The sequence below is a fragment of the Cibotium barometz genome, chromosome 1, assembly GCF_041138505.1.
Source record: "Cibotium barometz isolate CiBa-2024 chromosome 1, ASM4113850v1, whole genome shotgun sequence".
Classification (NCBI taxonomy): Eukaryota; Viridiplantae; Streptophyta; class Polypodiopsida; order Cyatheales; family Cibotiaceae; genus Cibotium; species Cibotium barometz.
The window spans coordinates 17,158,687-17,180,670 of NC_141046.1; positions in this window are offsets into that span (position 1 = coordinate 17,158,687).

Here is a 21,984-nt window from a genome sequence, read left to right on the forward strand (position 1 = left end):
AATAACCAAAATTTGCATATAAGCTTGATCCAGTGTCCGTTTTGGATGCCGTAAAATCCTATATTAAGGTAAGGTCACGCACACATTTTAAATTTGGGCTCAAAATTTGAAGATTCTAAGTAGAAATGGCTCATTTAATAAAATCATTGATTTCTATACCATAAAAACTCATAAATTCATCTATTACATGGACATTTCTTTATTAGTGAAGATGGGTATGTTACAAGACGAGAGAGTGAGAGAGAGTGGTTAAAGGGGGGAGAGGGAGAGGGAGAGAGAGCAGTTAAAGGAGAGAGAGAGAGAGAGAGAGAGAGAGAGAGAGAGAGTGGTTGAAGAGGGGAGAGAGGGACGGAGAGAGAGAGAGAGGGGGGGAGAGGGAAGGAGAGAAAGTGGTTGAAGAGGGGAGAGAGGGACCGGGGGGGAAGAGAGAGAGAGAGAGAGAGAGAGAGGGGGGGGGAGAGTGGACAGAGAAAAGAAGAGAGGGAAGAGCAAGAAGAGAGAGTGAGAAAAAAAGTTATATTAACATCTACAAAAGGCCAAAATGACCTATGAGATCAAAAGGATTACATCAAGTCGATGGAATACATCATCATGGGTACTAAAATGAAATGAAAGAAAATGACAAAGCTAAAATGCTAGAGCTGATCCATGAACAAAGAGCATAGGCTTGCATATCATCTTAAGATATCCCATATGGGGCACTGCAACATGGAACTTAGAGTGGTAAAGCTAAGCCAACATTGTGAGGGAGTCCAGTGATGTCTAAAATGACAGCCCTCATCCTCCTATGGTGACGTAGGTGTGGGTGGGAGCCTCCAAGTTGAGGTCATCAACCTTTGCATAGCTCGATGGCTCTACCCAATGTCACTCATCTTGATCAGACTCCTACATTAGAGTGGGGTAGGGTGGGTGGGTTTGTCCTTGAAGCCCGAGTCTAGAAGAAATCGGGGAAGAAATTAGTGAGAGCTCTTTGCACTAGTCCTCGGGTAGGTGCTATTGGTCTGGGTTGCAATAGTGACTCCTTGTGTTAATAAAGCTCCAAAACAAAAAGTCCATGATCCTATAGAGAGTGGTCCAAAGCCCATCTCTGAAGAGGCAATGGAACCTCCCCCTTATCTCATAGTATACTAGACATCAGTATATGTAGTGCTCCTCTGCCTCATCCTTTGTATATCGAACATCGCTATATATAGTGCTTCTCTGCCTCAACCTTTGTATGGCAAAGCAAACACATCCTATCCTCTGGTGCAGTCATTCGTGGCCCATATGTGGCTGTCTCCATCCTCAACTAGTGCAATGAGGTGCAGATCTAGCCCATCATGCATCTCGTTGCAAATGATAAATGTGTGTACGTGTAGCATGGGTGTGTGATATAGAAGGCCATCTTCATTCCCAAGGGTTGAGTGGGTGAGCACCAGGTCCATTGAGTATCTAGTCTAACAGTGTCCTTCTTAATGACATTGTTCATACCTCTGTGCAACTGAGATCAAAGGAAGGTGTGTCTATGTTGTACTAAGAAGAGAGTAGTGCTTCCATCTCCATGCCATGTAAACTGAACCAAGTGCCAGCCTATGCATACTAGTAGCATTATGTGTCCCTATTTTCATGCCATGTAAACTAAACAAAGTGCCCACCTACATATACTAGCATTATGTGTCTCCATCTAGTGCCGGCGATCCCAAGGACTCTAGGGCAAGCAAGGGGTATTTGTCATGTGGGAGATTCCATAACATATGCCAATATGTCATTATCTAGACTAGAGCCTCTGTCACACTATCAATGCAACCCCTATCTCCACCCACACAATCTTGTGTGGCACTGATGACTTACTCCTAATGATGCATGGAATCATCCTCACCAAGGGCCTCTTCATTGGCTTCCATCCATCATATTCTTCCTCCATATCTGTCTCAGGTTCCCCCCTCCATCTCCTCCCATGGTATAGGTTGGTCAACCTTGCTTCACCCTAATATTGTTATGTATGACCTTTAAGTCACCCTTTGGGGTAGACAGTACCAGTCAAATGGATTCGTAAAGTGTGAGAATCCCCCAAACATCTCTACTAGTACTTGTTGAGATATCGAGCTTATCTAGTGAGGCAATGGACACTGATGACCCGCCTGGGGGATAGGCCCCACACTTACACCACTGGCATGGTTGGTGAGATCATGGGTGATATGCGGCCAGTGGGATGACAGGCTGTGTGACAGCCATTCTAGAGAGACTGGCATAGTTATAGCGCCAGCTCATTTAGTTGGGTTCACACTATAGAGAACCCTATTATGTATTTGGTTGAGTACCTTTCATATGTTGAGTACTCTTATCTTTGTATATGGTGTGTTGAGTGTTGAGTGAAGAAGAAGAAGATTTTCAGCCTCTCACCTTGTGTGTTCTCTATTAGGGTTTTGTGAGTGTGTGTGTGCTTGCAAGAGCTCAAGCTCTCTTCTCCCCTGGATCTTTTCATGGTATCAGAGCCTGGTTCATGCTAAGGGCTGAGCTGCAAGCAAGAGAAGCACAGGAAGCGGTACAAGGGTAAGAGCTTCAACCACTCTTCCCTATTTGTGTTGGTGACTACACCCTTGTTGGGAGCTCTACGGGAGGCACCAGCAAACGATCTCTGATTGAGGAGCTTTCTTTGCGGGAGTAAAGCTACAGGGCAACTATATCGTCCTATATTGGACAATGTTTTTTAGGCCGAAAACACGTTTGGGCACGTCTCGACCTCTGTTTTTCGAAAAGCAGGCAATTTCGAGCACTGCAGGTAAGTCATCGATTCTCTGCAGAACTCTGTTTTAAGAACTGCAGGAAGACAGATTGGCTGTAGAGACATTGTGTGTGCTGAAAGGAGGTCAACAATTGCCATTGGGTGTATGTATGCACATTGAGGTCACTGGTTGTGACATTTGAGTGTACTACAATACCGTTGTAGAAAATACAGCAGTTTGTGCAGGACAAACCAGAGTGCTGTTTCTCATAAATTTGTGTGTCTAGAAAGATGTCAAATGATGGCATAACCCAGATTGTTGCTAAGAAGCTTGATAAGAACAACTTCCATGCTTGGAGAGATTCAGGAGGCTGACAAGTTCCCTGATGGGAAAGGGCTATTGGGACTATATAGAAGGTGAGCATGAAGAGGCACCGGAGATACCGGACATCAATCCGACTATTACAGATGTGAAAGAGTTCAAGGATTGGAACCAAGGAGCTAGAAAAGTTATGTATTGGCTCTCTATCAGTATACAGGACACCATGATTAGGCACATACAGGATGCCAAGTCCCCCAAGGAGGCGTGGGACACCTTGGTAAAACTCTATGAAATGAATACCAAGGCACACAAGATACAGTTGAAGAATGAACTTCATACTGTGGAGAAAAAGAGTATGTCTGTGAATGTCTATGCATTGAAGATAAAGGGTATTGTGGAATCCCTTGCATCTATTGGTGTTTTAGTAGATGTGCTTCAGTAGATGATGATGACAAGGTGGAAGTCTGTCTACGTGGTCTCGGGCCACAATACAAGGCGTTCAAGATGTCTATTTAGACTCGAAAAAAATTTTGAATTTTACAGATTTGGTGTCTATGTTGATAATAGAAGAGAAGAGCTTGGGTGAAGACCAACAGTCTTCACAAAACAAAAACAATTCAGAGCAACAGGCCTTCTACACAAGTTCAGGAAGAGGACGAGGTAGAGGAGGCCGTGGACGCGGTCAAGGAGGTGGCCGAACAGGTAATCAGAATTATGGCCAGCAGCAGTAACAACAACAGTCCCAGAATTCACAACAACAACAACAACATGCAGGTGGAAGAGGCCAATTCAAAGGCAGGGGGAGTCAAAGAGGTCGTGGAAATTGGCAAAGGCAATATAATGATACACGTGGATGCTTTTATTGTGGTAAGCCTAGACATGTGCAGGCAGATTGTTATAAGAAGCAGGCTAACATACAAAATGGAAAATTGTAGCAAAACAACTATGCATCCTTGAGCAGAAATAATGAGGATAATGAAAGGTTGTTTGTTATGCAGCATGTCGTTAATGCCATGTCTGAAAATGTAGAAGTAGCACATAAAGCTGATGTATGGTACGTTGATTCAGGTGCTTCGAACCACATGACAAGTCATGGGGAGTGGTTCAAGGAGATGAAAAACCTTGAAAGACTAGGTTTTGTGGAAACAGGGGATGACACTGCTCATCCAATTGCCCATGTTGGAGATGTGCCATTGTCTATGTAGGATGGCAAAGTGAAGTACCTTGCAGATGTACTTCATGTTCCGAACATAACAAAGAATCTGGTTTCCATTGGTCAGATGATTGAGCAGGGTTTGCAGGTTTGGTTTAACCCTGATGGTTGTTATGTTAAAGACTTTAAAGACAAGTGCAGGTTGGTTGCAAAAGGCAACAGAGTGGGCAGAATGTTTACATTGAATGTAAACATGCCTGAAGTGAGTGCTGCGATGTTTGCAAATGGTTCAAGAATTGTTGCAGACACAGACATTTGGCATAAAAGAATTGGACATGTGAATGTGCAGAGAATGAAGTCTATGCAGACTAAAGGAATTGTGACAGGGCTGCTAAAGTTTAAAGTTGAAGGTATGCAGAAAATATGTGAAGCATGCCAATTTAGAAAGCAAACAAAGCATGTATTTCCACGTAACAAAAATGTGAGCAGAAATGCACTAGATGTTGTGCATTCATATGTATGGGGTCCTATGAAGACCATGTCTATGGGAGGCTGCAGGTATTATGTGACATTTATTAATGACCACACAAGGAAAGTGTGGGTATACTTCATGAAGGAGAAGAGTGAGGTGTTCACTCACTTTCAGAATTTCAGAGTTATGGTTGAAAAGCAAACAGGGAAATATGTAAAGTGCCTAAGGTGAGATGGAGAGGGAGAGTATTTCTCCAATGAGTTCTTTGAAATTTTGAAGAAAAATGGTATTCGGAGACAGTTTACATGCAGATACACTCCGTAACAAAATGGAGTTGCTGAGCGAAAAAACAGGCACATTACTGAGATTGCACGAGCATTGATGGAAGAGAAGAATATGCCGTATAGCTATTGGGCTGAGGCTGTTTCTACAACAGTTTACATCATGAACAAGACTCCAACTGCAGCCATACATGATGTAACTCCAGAGGAGAGGTTTACTGGCAGAAAACCTGATTTGTCTCATCTAAAAGTTTTTGGATGCATTGCATATGTGCATGTGCCAGATGAGCTGAGAACTAAGCTGGATCCAAAAGCTGAAAAATGTGTGGTTATTGGATATTCCCTTGAGCAAAAGGGATACAGGTTTTATAACCCTGCTACACGTGAGTTGAGGGTAAGCAGGGATGTTGTCTTTGATGAGATGAGCAGCTGGTATGCTGCTAAAAAAGAAGCTGTTGGGGCTGATGTGAGTGGAAATGTGGTTGCACAAAATGCAAGTCAGCAATCATAGTCTTTGAGTGGACCAGGAGAGTCCTCATCCAGTGGTTCAGTTGATAGACCATGGAGTGGCAGGCTACATCATAATACCATTCCTGCAAATGTTATTAGTACATCACATAAAGGCAAAGAAAAAGTGGTTGAGCCCCTTAGTATGCCAAGCATTTCTGCAGGGCATTCTCATGTTGATGGAGAGTCTAGTGGCTCAGAGATGAGCCTTGATCAGGAGCTTGGGATACCAGCTATGAGAACACCCCTGGTGTAAAGAAAGCTATGGAAGCCATGAATGCAAAGCTACAAAGATCTGGGAGAGTGAAGAACCCTGTGTAGAGGTTTATCTATGATGGTTATGTGGCACATCACTATGCATACATGGCAAAAGTTGTACAGGTTGTAGAGCCCACATGCATTGATGAGGCTGTTGGAAATGTGTGTTGGGAGAAAGCTATGGATGAGGAGATGGATGCACTATATGGAAATGAGACATGGGATTTAGTGCAATTGCCTGAAGGCAAGAAAGCCATTGGATGCAAGTGGGTGTACAAAGTAAAACATAACAGTGATGGAAGCATAAGCAGGTACAAGGCTAGATTGGTAGCCAAAGGATATGCACAGACATATGGCATTGATTATAAGGAAACTTTCAGCCCAGTTGCCAAGATGGCAACAGTGAGAGTTGTGATAGCAGTGGCTGCGTCAAAGCAATGGTCTTTACATCAAATGGATGTAAAGAATGCATTCTTGCATGGGGGTTTGCAGGAAGAAGTGTATATGTTGTAGCCACCTGGTTATGAGAATGTGAGTCACCCCGAGCATGTTTGCAGGTTGAAGAAAGCCTTGTATGGCTTAAAACATGCACCAAGAGCATAGTCTGACAAGATTTCTGAATATCTTGTCACTATTGGCTTTCGTGTAGCTAATGCAGATTTCTCGTTGTATGTGAGACACAGTCATAGAGGGGTTGTGCTTGTTGTCATCTATGTAGATGACTTGATCATTACGGGGGACCATGATGTAGAGATCTTTGATGTAAAGATCTTGCTTAGACAGAAGTTTGAGATGAAGGATCTGGTGGAGCTTAGATATTTCTTGGGCATTGAGATGATTAGGTCACCACATGGTATTAGATTACTGCAGAGAGAGTATGGCTTGGACATGTTGTCCAAGTGTGGTATGATAGGCTCTAAGCCTATCTCAGTGCCATTGGATCAAAATGGCAAGTTGAGTGCAAATTCAGGAGAGATTTTGGAGGATAGGCGCATAGTAGGAAGCTTGATCTACATGACGATCACCAGGCCAGATTTGAGCTATGCTGTTAGGTTGGTGAGTCAGTTTATGCAAGTTCCTCGGAAGCCGCATTTGGATGCATTGAGACGCATACTGAGGTATGTGAGGTCTACTTTGCATTATGGACTCTTTTATGAAACTAGGACAGAGATATGTGTACATGGGTACACAGATGCTGATTGGGCTGGTAGTATCTTAGATAGAAGATCTACTAGTGGCTTCATGTTTTCCTTGGGGAGTGCTGCTGTGACTTGGAGCAGCAAGAAGCAGCCTACAATTGCTCTGTCCAGTACACAGAGGCCGAGTACAGAGGAGCTGCTATGGCAGCATGTGAGGTGGCTTGGTTGAGAAAGCTACTTGCAGATTTGGGTCTATCAGTGGTGGATAGACAAGTTGTTATTTTTTGTGACAACATTAGTAGTATACAGTTGGCCGCCAGGAACCCAGTTTTTCATGCTCATCCGAAGCATATAAAGTCCACTACCATTTTGTCAGAGAGAAGGTCTTGATAGGAGATGTTGACCTTGTTTATGTCAGCACACAGGATTAGGTAGCTGACATCTTCACCAAAGCATTGGGTACAGAGAAGCTCCACAGATTCAGGGCTTTGCTTGGTGTACATGAGATGGAGTGGGAGTGTTGAGATATCGAGCTCATCTAGTGAGGCAGTGGACACTGATGACCCGCTTGGGAGATAGGCCCCACTGGCATGGTTAGTGAGATCATGGGTGATATGCGGCCCAGTGGGATGACAAGCTGTGTGTGACAGCCATTCTAGAGACTGGCATAGTTATAGCGCCAGCTCATTTAGTTGGGTTCACACTATAGAGAACCCTATTATGTATTTAGTTGAGTACCTTTCATATGTGAGTACTCTTATCTTTATATACGGTGTGTTGAGTGTTGAGTGAAGAAGAAGAAGATTTTCAGCCTCTCACCTTGTGTGTTCTCTATTAGGGTTTTGTGAGTGTGTGTGTGCTTGCAAGAGCTCAAGCTCTCTTCTCCCCTACATCTTTTCAGTACTCCCATATCCTACTATCTCCTCATCAGTCTGTCTCATGGGGGATGGTATCAAAAGCCTTGTGGAAATCCACAAAGCAACATTATATCTGACACCCTTGTGCCCTCCCCTCCTTAATCCTATGGTGTGAAGATGTGGTCTAAATTCGAGTGCCCTCTCCTGAAACTTGCCTGCCTTGGTGCGCCCTGAGTCTTTTCTCCTCACAACCCACTTGCTCACCTCATGCTCCAAAATTGACCCATAGATTTTGGCCAAAGTATGACCAGTCATGATAGTTATGTAGTTGTTGGGGTCTATGGGATCGCGTGCCTTCATAATGGGAACATTAGTGTTGGAGGACCAATTGGTGGGGAAACCCTCGCAATAGACCCTATTAAACATGCGAACTCTAACATTCCTCCCTCCAGATTTTGAGGTGTGTAGGTGTAAGAACCTCCCCTTCTGATCTTATAATTATTCCTCTCTCTCTAAAATAAAAGAAAGATCCTGTTTTACCCTCTTTTGGCCTAGAGAGAGAAAATGTCTAGAGGGAGGTAATTCAAAATTGAGATATTTTTGGATATAAAAATCCTCCTAGTGTCTAAAATGGTTTCCCCTAAAATAGAAATTCAAAAAGAACTTTCCAATATGCAATTGGAATTAATTAAAAATAGGTATAAAGGAACTTAGCCTAAGGGTCCAGATTTTCAAAATTTTTGAATTATGCTCCAATTAAGATTCCTATGGACCAATAAGATTAATCCAAATGTAGGGAGGATATAAATTGAAGAAAAAAAGAAAATCCCCCTAAAATTAGTAAATGCTCACATAAGATGAAGAGTTGACTAAGGACAAGGTTTATTAGTTAAAAAAGAAGAGATATTTAGAGGAAATGATGTATTTTTGACACCTGAGTGTGGGGATCTCCCCTCATGAAGGATGAGCCTATTTCACATGTGTGGAGGAGTTTTAAACTCATAAATAATGAGATATTTTCATCTCTCCTCTCTCCTGTTTCAGCTAGATCCAAAAAGTAAGCTAAACTGACCCAAAAATGATCATCAAAAATTGACCAAACTGATCTTGAAAATTCTAGAATCAATTTTCTTGGTTAGAGGCTCATTTTTTCCTATAAATAGAAGCCTCCCTCTTTGTAAAAGGTTAATAGTGTTTATGCACTGTTACTCTACTCCTTCCCAGAGCCAAATACATTGAATTCACTTGATAATTCAATTGTTTTTGACTAAATCCTCTCCAAAAGAATTGGTGGCCACTCTTGATCCAAACAAGAGTAGAACCCTCAAGCCAAAGGAAAGCTCACAAAACTCCATGTGAGCTAAAAATTCTACTTTTTAAATTCTAATCTATGGTTTTCTAATTTCTTTGCTTTTTTAGTTGATTAAAGTGAATCTTGATGTTCTGCCTTGATGAAAAGGCCACCCCCTTCTCTTCCTTAAGAATTCAGCCCTTCTTTATCCTAAAATGAGTAACAAATAAATTGATTTGAACTTTTCTTATTGTTTACTCTTTAAAAAGTGAAAATTGAATAGATTAGAGTACTTTACTTCAAACTGGGATTAATTTTAAAGTGATATAATAATGTAAAAATTGAGAAATGGTCAGCCATACAAAGGAGGTTATGGTAAAATTTTCAAGAATTTTATGGAGAATAAAGTTTATTTTTATATTATTCTAAAAGAGTAATTCCCACCGTTTGTGCATTCTAAAAGAAATATTTTTATTTATTCCATGTACATATTCACCTATGAATATGCATGGATATCATTGATATTAATTATTGAAATTAATTTCTATACATAGAAAGATGCATATTGGAAATCTTTTTATTATAAAAGTGTTGTTTTCATTGAATTTAAATTCTATGCATAGAAAGATGCATATTGAAAATCTTTATATTATAAAAGTGTTGTTTTCATTGAATTTAAATTCTATGCATAGAAAGATGCATATTGGAAATCTTTTTATTATAAAAGTGTTATTTTCATTGAATTTAATTTATATGCATAGAAAGATGCATAATGGAAATTTTTATTGTAAAAGTATTGTTTTCATTAAAATTAATTTTATGCATAGCAAGATGCATAAAGGATTTATTTTTCTTTCAAAAGTGTTATTTTCATTAAAATTGATTTTATGCATAGAAAGATGCATAAAATATTTATTTTTATTTTAAAAGTGTTATTTTCATTAAAATTGATTTTATGCATAGAAAGATGCATAAAGGATTTATTTTTATTTCAAAAGTGTTAATTTCATTAAAATTGATTTTATGCATAGAAAGATGCATAAAAGATTTATTTTTATTTCAAAAGTGTTATTCTCATTAAAATTGATTTTATGCATAGAAAGATGCATAAAGGATTTATTTTTATTTCAAAAGAGTTATTTTCATTAAAATTGATTTTATGCATAGAAAGATGCATAAAGGATTTATTTTTATTTCAAAAGTGTTATTCTCATTAAAATTGATTTTATACATAGAAAGATGCATAAAGAATTTATTTTTTTTTTAAAAAATTATTTTCCTTAAAATTGAATTTATGCATCAATAGATGCATAAAAGGATTTTTATAAAAGTGTTATTCCCACTGAAGTTAATTTTTATGCATAAATAGATTATATCAAAAATTAGAATTCTCTTAAATTCTATGAATAGATGTGATGAGATGTGATGTGAATTGGGATAGATGTGAATGAATGGATATGATGTGAATAAAGGTGATGAGATGTGAGGTGAAAAGATGTGATGAGATGTGATGTGAATCAGATAGATGTGAATGGATGGATGGATGTGATGTGAATAGAGGTGATGAGATGTGTGGTGAATAGATGTGATGAGATGTGATGTGAATCAGATAGATGTGAATGGATGGATGTGATGTGAATAGAGATGATGAGATGTGAGGTGAATAGAGGTGAATAGATGTGATGAGATGTGATGTGAATCAGATAGATGTGAATAGGTGGTTGTGATGTGAATAGAGATGATGAGATGTGAGGTGAATAGATGTGATGAGATGTGATGTGAATCACATAGATATGTGAATGGATGGATGGATGTGATGTGAATAGAGATGATGAGATGTGAGGTGAATAGATGTGATGAGATGTGATGTGAATCAGATAGATGTGAATGGATGGATGGATGTGATATGAATAGAGGTGATGAGATGTGAGGTGAATAGATGTGATGAGATGTGATGTGAATCGGATAGATGTGAATGGATGGATGGATGTGATGAGAATACGGGTGATGAGATGTGAGGTGAATAGATGTAACGAGATGTGATGAGAATCAGATAAGTGTGAATGAATGGATGGGTGGTTATGATGTGAATAGAGGTGATGAGATGTGAGGTGAGTAGATGTGATGTGAATTAGATAGATGTGAATGAATGGATGAGATGTGATGTCATGTGAATCAGGATGTAAATGAATGATATGGGATATAAGTGGATGATATGTGATGAAAATGGATGTAAATGTATAAGTGAAGAATGGATGTGAATGTATATGTGAAAGAATTGATGTGAATGAGTATGTCAAAGAATGGATATAGATGTGTATGTGAAAGAATGTGATGTGATGGAAAGAGATGTGATGTGTCATGAATATATGTTGATATGAATGGATATGAATGAATGTGAATAAGATGGATATGAATGAATGTGAATGTGATGAATATGAATGAATGTGAATGTGATGGATATGAATGAATGTGAATGAATGTGATGGATATGAATGAATGTGAATGTGATGGATATGAATGAATGTGATGTGATGGAATGTGAATCGGGATAGATGTGAATGAATGAGATGTTAGGTAAAATGAATGAGATGTGATGTGAGTGAAGAAGATGATGACATGAATGTTTTTCTTGCTAAGATTAAAGATCTCAAAGAACAGTTGATTTCTGCAGGTGAGATTATTCCTGATCATTCTCTTGTGCAGACTATTCTTGATGCTTTACCTGAGACATATCAGACTTTGGCTTCCACGTGGAGACTTCTTAATGAGGACAGACCTGATGCTGTCAAGTATGATACTTTAGTCAACAAGCTCTTGCAAGAAGCGCAGTCCAGGCAAAAGCGTGCAGTTGATCAAGCATTTATTGCTGCCCAGCAGCAGAGAAGAAGTGGTAAGGCAGCCCCTTCCACTGTTTCTTCTCCTATTAGTAGGTCTGCAACTTCTTCTCCTTCCACAGGTAGCAACAATAAGTCTGAGAAGGCTCTTGATAAAGGCAAGAAAAAGACCAGGTGCAACTATTGTAAGGCAAATGATCATGTCATTAAGAATTGCCCTAAGTTAAAGGCTAAAGAGGCAAAGAAGAAAGAGTCAAATGCAGCCACAATAGCGGATGCTTCTACAAATGCAGATTCTACAAATGTTGTGCAGGATACAGAATGGGCGTTTAGCGTGTATTGCCAGTATGACCCATCTGTACATGATGCATGTTTGGCAGTTTCTGTTGACTCTCATGTTTGGTATTTTGACAGTGGTGCTACAAAGCACATTACCTCACATCGTGATATGTTCACTTGTCTTGAGGCTGTCTCTAATGGGAATACTGTCACATGCCAATAATGCTTCTTACCCAGTGAAGGGCATTGGTAAAATTATGATTTCCTGCAACCCTAATTCTAACAAAGCACATTACCTCACATCGTGATATGTTCACTTGTCTTGAGGCTGTCTCTAATGGGAATACTGTCACATGTGCCAATAATGCTTCTTACCCAGTGAAGGGCATTGGTAAAATTATGCTTTCCTGCAACCCTAATTCCAACAACAGTGAAGGGCATTGGTGAAATTATGCTTTCCTGCAACCCTAATTCCAACAATTATGCTTACTGCTGCAAATGGCAGCGCTTTCACACTTTCAGATGCTTTGTATATGCCAGGGATAAAGAAGAATCTATTGTCTGTCTCTGCGCTTGCTAGACTTGGATTTGTAGTCAAATTTGTGGATGACAGATGTACTGTTCATGATTTGACTTCTGGTGATACGATTATTGCATCTGGCCCGTGGGCTGTATAGGCTCAATTCTTATGACAAGTGTGGAAGATTCAGCAAATGCAGTTTCTGATGAAAAGGCAGTTTCAGATGCAAAACTATGGCATGCTCGTTTTGGTCATCTGAACTTTGCTAGTTTACTGCGTTTGCAGAAATTTGATACGGTTGCTTCATTGCCCTCTCTTGAGGCATTGAAACATGTTTGTGAAGGCTGTATTTTGGGCAAAATGCAACGTTCTGCGTTTTCAAAGGATGGTTCTCTGCGGGCCACTCGCAAATTGCAACTTGTACATAGTGATGTATGTGGGCCTATGCAAACTCCGTCATTTGGTAAACACTTGTACTTCGTGACTTTCATTGATGATTACTCAAGGCATGCATGGGTATATCCACTGAAGGCAAAGTCTGAAGTGTTTTTGTGCTTCAAACAGTTTTTTCTTATGGTTGAAAATATATCCAATTGTACTGTGGGCACCCTCCGTTCTGATCGAGGGGGGGAGTACATGTCTAAAGAGTTTGATGCATTTCTGGCTAGTCGTGGGATAAAACACCAATGTACAGTGCCGTATACCCCTCAGCAAAATGGTGTTGCTGAGAGAAAAAACAGGTCACTTATGGAGATGGCACGATGTATAGTCAAGAGCCAAGCTTTGCCACATGCATTTTGGCTTGAGGCTGTCATGTGTGCTGCATATGTACTCAACATGTGTCCCACTAAGGCCTTGCAGTCTATTACTCCATACAAAGCTTGGCATGGCAGGAAGCCTTCTATTGGTCACTTACGTGTCTTTGGTTGCTTGGCCTATGCTTTAGTGCCTGTGCAACAACACAGAAAATTGGATGATAAGACTGTCAAATGCATTTTTGTTGGTTACAGTGCTGAGAGCAAGGGTTACAGATTGTATCATCCGCAGTCAAAGCGTATCTTGATTAGTCGAGATGTTGTTTTTGTGGAAGATGCTGTGCAGCCTTTGTTATCATGTACCAAAGAGACAGGTGTGAGCTCACGAGATGTATTTGATACATTGTTGCCTCTGTTTACATGTAGGAATTCAAATGTAAGTCCTAATGAGGTAAATATTCAGCCTATGCAGATTTCAAACGACATCATAGATCAGCCTATTTCTGATGCAGATTTACAGGATGTAATTTCTGAGGATAGGGCTGAAAATGAGCAGGCTAGAGGTATGCCTAAATGGCTGGTGCAAACCTTGCGTGATAGTAAAATTGATGCACCTATATCTAGTCGTACTCGTTCAGGTTTTCAGCATGCCTCTTATGCATCAGATTGTTATGCTTTGGCTGTGTCTAGTATGTGTGAAGAGGAAGAACCTCTTTCATTTGATGAGGCACAAAAATAAAAAAATTGGTTGGCTGCAATGCAAAGTGAATATGATGCTATAATCAAGAATGGTACATGGTCTTTGTGTGATTTGCCTATTGGTAAAAAGGCCATTGGATGTAAGTGGGTTTTTAAGTTGAAACGAAAGCCAGATGGCAGTGTTGATCGCTATAAGGCTAGACTTGTTGCAAAGGGTTATGCTCAAGAAAAGGGCATTGATTTTGATGAGACCTTTGCTCCCACTTGTCGTATGACTACCATTCGTAGCATTTGTGCATTGGCAGCTCATAATGGTTGGAATGTACATCATCTGGACATAAATACTGCATTCTTGAATGGAGATTTGCATGAGGAGGTGTATGTATCGCAGCCTCGTGGTTTTGTTCAAAGAGGGCAGGAAAACAAAGTGTGGAGGTTGAAAAAGACTTTATATGGTTTAAAGCAAGCTCCACGAGCTTGGTATGAAAAGATACATGCATATTTGACTGCACATGGGTTTCAGAATAGTCCAACAGAAAGCACTTTGTATGTTAAACGTGTGGATGGTGTACATCTAATCATTGCTCTCTATGTCGATGACATGCTGCTCACAGGACCAAATGACAGTCATATTGCTGATTTTAAGGCTGATTTGAATGCCTCTTTTGAGATGTCAGATTTGGGGCATTTGCATCATTATTTAGGGATACAATTTAAGCAGTGTGATGGAGGTATTGCTTTGTGTCAGACAAAGTATATTGAGACATTGTTGCAGAGATTTGGCCTTGAAGACTGCAAGCCTATTACTACTCCAATGGAAACAGGTTTGAAGTTGAGTCTTCATGATGCTGGAGATCACTTTGATGCCTCATTTATGTATGCATTATGAGGCCGAACATTCAGTTTGCAGTCTCACAGGTGAGCAGGTTTATGCATAGCCCAGGGTCTCAGCATTGGAAGGCAGTTAAACGCATCTTTCGCTACTTGAGTGGCACCATACATCTTGGGTTGTTTTATCCCAAGGGGGGATCGTTGTTTGCCGCCAGATTTACATGCTTTTTCGGACTCAGATTGGGCTGGCTGCTATGACACAAGAGTGTCCACAAGTGATTTTTGTTTCATGCTCGGTAGCTCATGCATATCTTGGTTGAGCAAGAAGCAACCTACTGTGGCCACTTCTAGTTGTGAAGCTGAGTACAGGGTAGCTTTCACAGCTACGGTTGAGTGTGTGTGGCTCAGACGGCTTATGGTGGCTGACTTGGGTGTTGGACAGGAGTCTGCCACCTCTATCTTCACTGACAGTCAGAGCGCATTGGCAGTTGCATGAAACCCAGTTTTTCATGCTCGCACAAAGCACATTGAGGTGCATTATCACTATGTCAGGGAGAGACTCTCAGCAGGAGAGATCAGCTTGGCCTATGTGCCAACACAGGACAACCTCGCCGATCTTTTCACAAAGGCGCTTCCTCGTGAGAAGTTCGAAGCTTTCCGCAAAGCTTTGGGCTTGCTCCCATCCATCCATCCATTCACATCTATCTGATTCACATCACATCTCATCACATCTATTCACCTCACATCTCATCACTTCTATTCACCTTACATCTCATCACCTCTATTCACATAACATCCATCCATCCATTCACCTCTATTCACCTTACATCTCATCACCTCTATTCACATCACATCTCATCACATCTATTCACCTCACATCTCATCACATCTATCTGATTCACATCACATCTCATCACCTCTACTCACCTCACATCTATTCACCTCACATCTCATCACCTCTATTCACATCACAACCACCCATTCACATTTATCTGATTCACATCACATCTCATCACCTCTATTCACCTCACATCTCATCACATCTATTCACCTCACATCTCATCACCTCTTTCACATCACAACCACCGATTCACATCTATCTGATTCACATCACATCTTATCACATCTATTCACCTCACATCTCATCACCTCTATTCACATCACATCCATCCATCCATTCACATCTATCTGATTCACATCACATCTCATCACATCTATTCACCTCACATCTCATCACCTCTATTCACATCACATCCATCCATCCATTCACATCTATTATCTGATTCACATCACATCTCATCACATCTCATCACATCTATTCACCTCTATTCACATCACATCCATCCATTCACATCTATCCTGATTCACATCACATCTCATCACATCTATTCATAGAATTTAAGAGAATTCTAATTTTTGATATAAAGATTCTTTACACATCTATTTATGCATAAAAATCAACTTCAATGGAAATAACACTTTTATAAACATCCTTTTATGCATAAATTCAATTTTAAGGAAAATAACACTTTTGAAATAAAAATAAATCCTTTATGCATCTTATGCATAAAATCAATTTTAATGAGAATAACACTTTTGAAATAAAAATAAATCCTTTATGCATCTTTCTATGCATAAAATCAATTTTAATGAGAATAACACTTTTGAAATAAAAATAAATCCTTTATGCATCTTTCTATGCATAAAATCAATTTTAATGAGAATAACACTTTTGAAAGAAAAATAAATCCTTTATGCATCTTTCTATGCATATAAATTAAATTCAATGAAACTAACACTTTTAATGAAAATAATACTTTTATAATCAATTTTAATAAAAACAATACTTTTATAATAAAAATTTCCATTATGCATCTTTCTATGCATATAAATTAAATTCAATGAAACTAACACTTTTATAATAATAAAATTTCCAATATGCAAGATTTCCAATATGCATCTTTCTATGCATAGAATTTAAATTCAATGAAAACAACACTTTTATAATAAAAAGATTTCCAATATGCATCTTTCTATGCATAGAAATTAATTTCAATAATTAATATCAATGATATCCATGCATATTCATAGGTGAATATGTGCAATAAATAAAAATATTTCTTTTAGAATGCACAAACGGTGGGAATTACTTTTTTAGAATAAAATAAAAATAAACTTTGGTCTCCACAAAATTCAAGAAAATTTTACCATAACCTCCTTTGTATGGCTGACCATTTCTCAATTTTTATATTCTAATATCACTTTAAAATTAATCCCAAATGGAAGTAAAGTACTTTAATCTATTCAATTTTCACTTTCTAAAGTACTCTAATCCCAAATGGAAGTAAAGTACTCTAATCTATTCAATTTTCACTTTCTAAAGAGTAAACAATAAGAAAAGTTCAAATCAATTTATTTGTTACTCATTTTAGGATAAAGAAGGGCTAAATTCTTAAGGAAGAGAAGGGAGTGGCCTTTTCATCAAGGCATAACATCAAGATTCACTTTAATCAACTAAAAAAGCAAAGAAATCAGAAAACCATAGATTAGAATTTAAAAAGTAGAATTTTTAGCTCACATGGAGTTTTGTGAGCTTTCCTTTGGCTTGAGGGATTAAGGGTTCTACTCTTGTTTAGATCAAGAGTGGCCACCAATTCTTTTGGAGAGGATTTAGTTAAAAACAATTGAATTATCAAGTGAATTCAATGTATTTGGCTCTGGGAAGGAGTAGAGTAACAGTGCATAAACACTATTAACCTTTTTCAAAGAGGGAGGCTTCTATTTATAGGAAAAAATGAGTCTCTAACCAAGAAAATTGATTCTAGAATTTTCAAGATCAGTTTGGTCAATTTTTTTATGATCATTTTTGGGTCAGTTTAGCTTACTTTTTGGATCTAGCTGAAACAGGAGAGAGGAGAGATGAAAATATCTCATTATTTATGAGTTTAAAACTCCTCCACACATGTGAAATAGGCTCCTCCTTCATGAGGGGAGATCCCCACACTAAGGTGTCAAAAATACATCATTTCCTCTAAATATCTCTTCTTTTTCAACTAATAAACCTTGTCTTTAGTCAACTCTTCATCTTATGTGAGCATTTACTCATTTTTGGAAGATTTTCTTTTATTCTTCAATTTATCTCCTCCCTACATTTGGATTAATCTTATTAGTCCATAGGAACCTTAATTGGAGCATAATTCAATTTTTTTTTAAATCTGGATCTTAGGCTAAAGTCCTTTATACCTATTTTTAATTAATTCCAATTGCACATTGGAAAGTTCTTTTTGAATTTCTTTTTCAAGGGAAACCATTTTAGACACTAGGAGGATTTTTATATCCAAAAATATCTCAATTTTAAATTACCTCCCTCTAGACATTTTCTCTCTCTAGGCCAAAACAGGATCTTTCTTTTATTTCAGAGAGGGGAATAATTATAAGATCAAAAGGGGAGGTTCTTACACCTGCACACCGCAAAAGCCGGAGGGAGGAATGTTACATCCTACCCTACTTAAAAAACGCGAGATGTCCTCATCTCGCAAAATTAGAGGAGAACTCTTTCCCTTAAGATCCAACTGATTTTGGGGTTCCTTATAGTCTGGTGAACCTAACAGAGTCCTTGGATAAAGATCCCTTATATAGAACTCATCATCGGATAACAATTCACTCAGATCATATCATTCAAATTCTTATCACAATAATGGTCCATTAGACCGAAATTTCTATCTGAACAGTCCTCCATGGGAATTTTCAATTATACAGATTTTTAATTTGACATCCCTTAACTTGATCCATTGGGTCAAGTGTTAACAAGGGTCAAGTGTTAACAACAGCAATCTGTCAGCATAATCCACTAATCTCATAGTGATTTGCTGAAGTCATTAACATTATTCCAATTATGAACATCATCACAAGGACTCGTCCCATTCATCCTCGTTGTGGTTTTGCTCAGCTTATTACATTTCAACCAAAATTCAGAATCCTCATTTTTCAATCAGAATCCAAATCAACTCATCAATTCTCAACCAAAATTTAAAAATCATATCAACCACATTCGAATTCATCATCTGGATAGCATTTATGCTTATAATTTCAAGTCTTAGATTTACTCGTATGTACTGCCAGTAAAGAGCTGCAGTTATACCCCTCGGTATATACGGGTAGTCACGGTCCTTGGAACTATAAGGTAAATACCATCATGTCTAGGTCTCAAGCAAGTCAGGGATTCCATGCTATTGCGGTACTTCCATCTGAAGACCCAATTACCAATTTATGAATTTCAGTTCTGAATAGCAATTTGTATGAATTTTATCACACAATTACAACCTTTTACTACTACTTCATAACTTTTTGACATTTTTGGCTTCTCGGTTGATCCACATTAGCCAATTGGCTCTGATACCAGCTATGAGATCCCTGTCCTCGTGGCGCAATGAATTCAAGAGTGCTAGCTGCGGAAGTAGCACTTCTTGCGCGAGGCAGGGTCCCTCACTCGGGGCCTTGCCCACGGATATCCGGACAAGAGACTAATCCATCGATTCTTCCAAAACCGAACTCGGAAAAACTTCCCTTGCCAGAAAAGCACGGGCGATTCCTCCATGATAATTTTTCTCTAACGTAGTAAAAAGCCTTAACTGAACTGACTGAACCCATAAGTCCCATAGTCAGATCAGGGAAAAGATTGCACTTGAATCATAGAGACCAATGCTTTTTCCTCATTGAGAGGCACATTCGTTGATTCTTTTCCATAGAGCATTTTTTGTCTGAGATTTACTTCATCTATCGTACCATAACAGAATTGAGTCTCAATTTAGGGGATCCATTAGTCTAGCCTAACCCCATCCAGTCCCGTGGGTTAGCCAACCGCCCAAGCTCAGGGAGAAATCAACACAATATTAGAAAGTTCAGCACAAATACAGTTATCCTTGTAGGTTGACCTTCTCTTTTTAAAAGATGAATGGCCCTCGGATTACTCCGTAAACCAGAGATGTTCTCAGCGCTTCTTGCTACCTTCGGCTAGAGACAGGAAAAACAATGTAGCCTTCCTAGACACCTTGCCAAGAGCGAGCAGATCGGATGACAATTCTCAACCTTCTGCCACAATCCTTCTTCTGCTAAAACCTTCTGGGAAAACCTATTGCTGCACACAGACGTGCAAACTTTCTTATTCACCCACGAGGCTACTGATGAAGACGATCGCTAATCGCAAATAAGGTAACAGAAAACCCAAGCTAGCGACATCCGTTGGCTATGGCTCTGATACCAGTTGATGTCGTGAGTGGAGAGTTGACGGGAGAGTAGGAGACGAGAGTCAACAATGTGTGGGTGTGAAGAATGGATAATGGGCACACCACAACCCATGAGTTTTATTCATGTGTTAGAGTTAGGGTGGAACTGGTTCAACGAACCGGTTTCACATTGTATACAAACTACAAATGTTACATAGGGCCTTTACACCCCAACACCAAGGAGGTTAAAGATTTAGAATTACAAATGGGTTCACTAAAAGAAAAGAGAACATTCCTAGTGGCACCTTTACAAGGTGTGGATGTAATCTTAGGTATGCCATGGAGACATGAGTATAACCCCCATATTGACTATGACACCCATACCATATGGTTAATAAAAGATGGCCAAGAAATTTGTCTTCAATGCCAAAACAAAGGTGAATTAGGCTGATATTTGACTCATACTCAAGCAAAAAGAGCTGTACGGAAAAAGAAGACATTTTTTATTTTGTCAACCAGCTTACTACTCTCAGGATGGCTCAAAATCAAATATGTCTCATGACCCTTTCATCTCTAAATTCTCTAATTGTTTCATAGACGACTTACCAGCTGGCTTACCAAGACCTCATCCAGAAGACCACAAAATTGAAATAATTCCTAGTAGCTCACCGCCATGTAAAGCTTCTCGTAGAGTTAACATGCTTGAGCAAAAGGAGATTCAAAGGCAAGTCGAAGAACTATTAGATAAGAACTTGATTTGACCCAGTAGTTCTCCATTTGGTGCTCCAATTCTTCTCGTTAAAAAGAATAACGGTACATATCAATTGTGTATCAATTATCGTGCATTAAACAAAATTATTGTTAAGAATTGATATCCAATACCTTGAGTGGATGACTTGCTTGATAAACTCAAAGGACCCCGAGTCTTTAGCAAGATCGACTTAAAGTCTAGTTATCATCAGATTCGAATGGACGAAGGAGATATCTACAAAACTACTTTCAAGACCCAAACTGGCCGTTATGAATTTTTAGTCATGCCTTCAGTTTGACTAATGCTCTAGCTACTTTTAACAGAATGATGAATAGGATATTCTTGAAATATCAAAACTTTGTTGTAGTGTTTTTCGATGATATCTTAGTTTTCAGTAAGAATCGTCAAGAACATGAATAATATTTAGAAAAATTATTTCACTTCTTCAAGCAAAACAACTCTACGTTAATCCTAAAAAGAACAAATTCTTATAAGAAGAAATTGAATATCTAGGACACATTGTCTCTGGTGAAGGTATTAGAGTAGATCCTAAAAAAGATCGAAAGCATTATTAATTGGCCTAGACCACGTGATATTCCACAAACTCCGATCTTTTCTTGGATTATGTAGCTACTATAGGAAGTTCGTTATTGCACATCCTTTAACTAAACTTCTTAAGAAAGCTAGACATTTTGATTGGACTAGTCAACAGGATCATTCTTTCGCTGAACTTAAGAAAGCATCGACCGGTTCTTACATTACTTGATTTTCAATGACCGTTCTTTGTTTCAGTATCTAGGGAATTCTTTTGGCCTCATCTCAAACAAGATATAGCAAAATTTGTGGCTGAATGTTCTGTTTGTCAGAAGATTAAAAGCTACAAAGGTAAAACCCAAGGACTCCTTACCCCCCTACCGATTCCTAATGATACTTAGGAATAAATATCCATGGATTTCATCACAAGTTTGCCTACTACATTGTCATAACAATATGATTTGGACAATAATTGACCGTTTGAGTAAGCAAGCATACTTTTACCTTGTAAGAAAACTTTGACTTCTCAACAAGCTGCAAATATGTTTATCAAACAAATCTTTGTACAT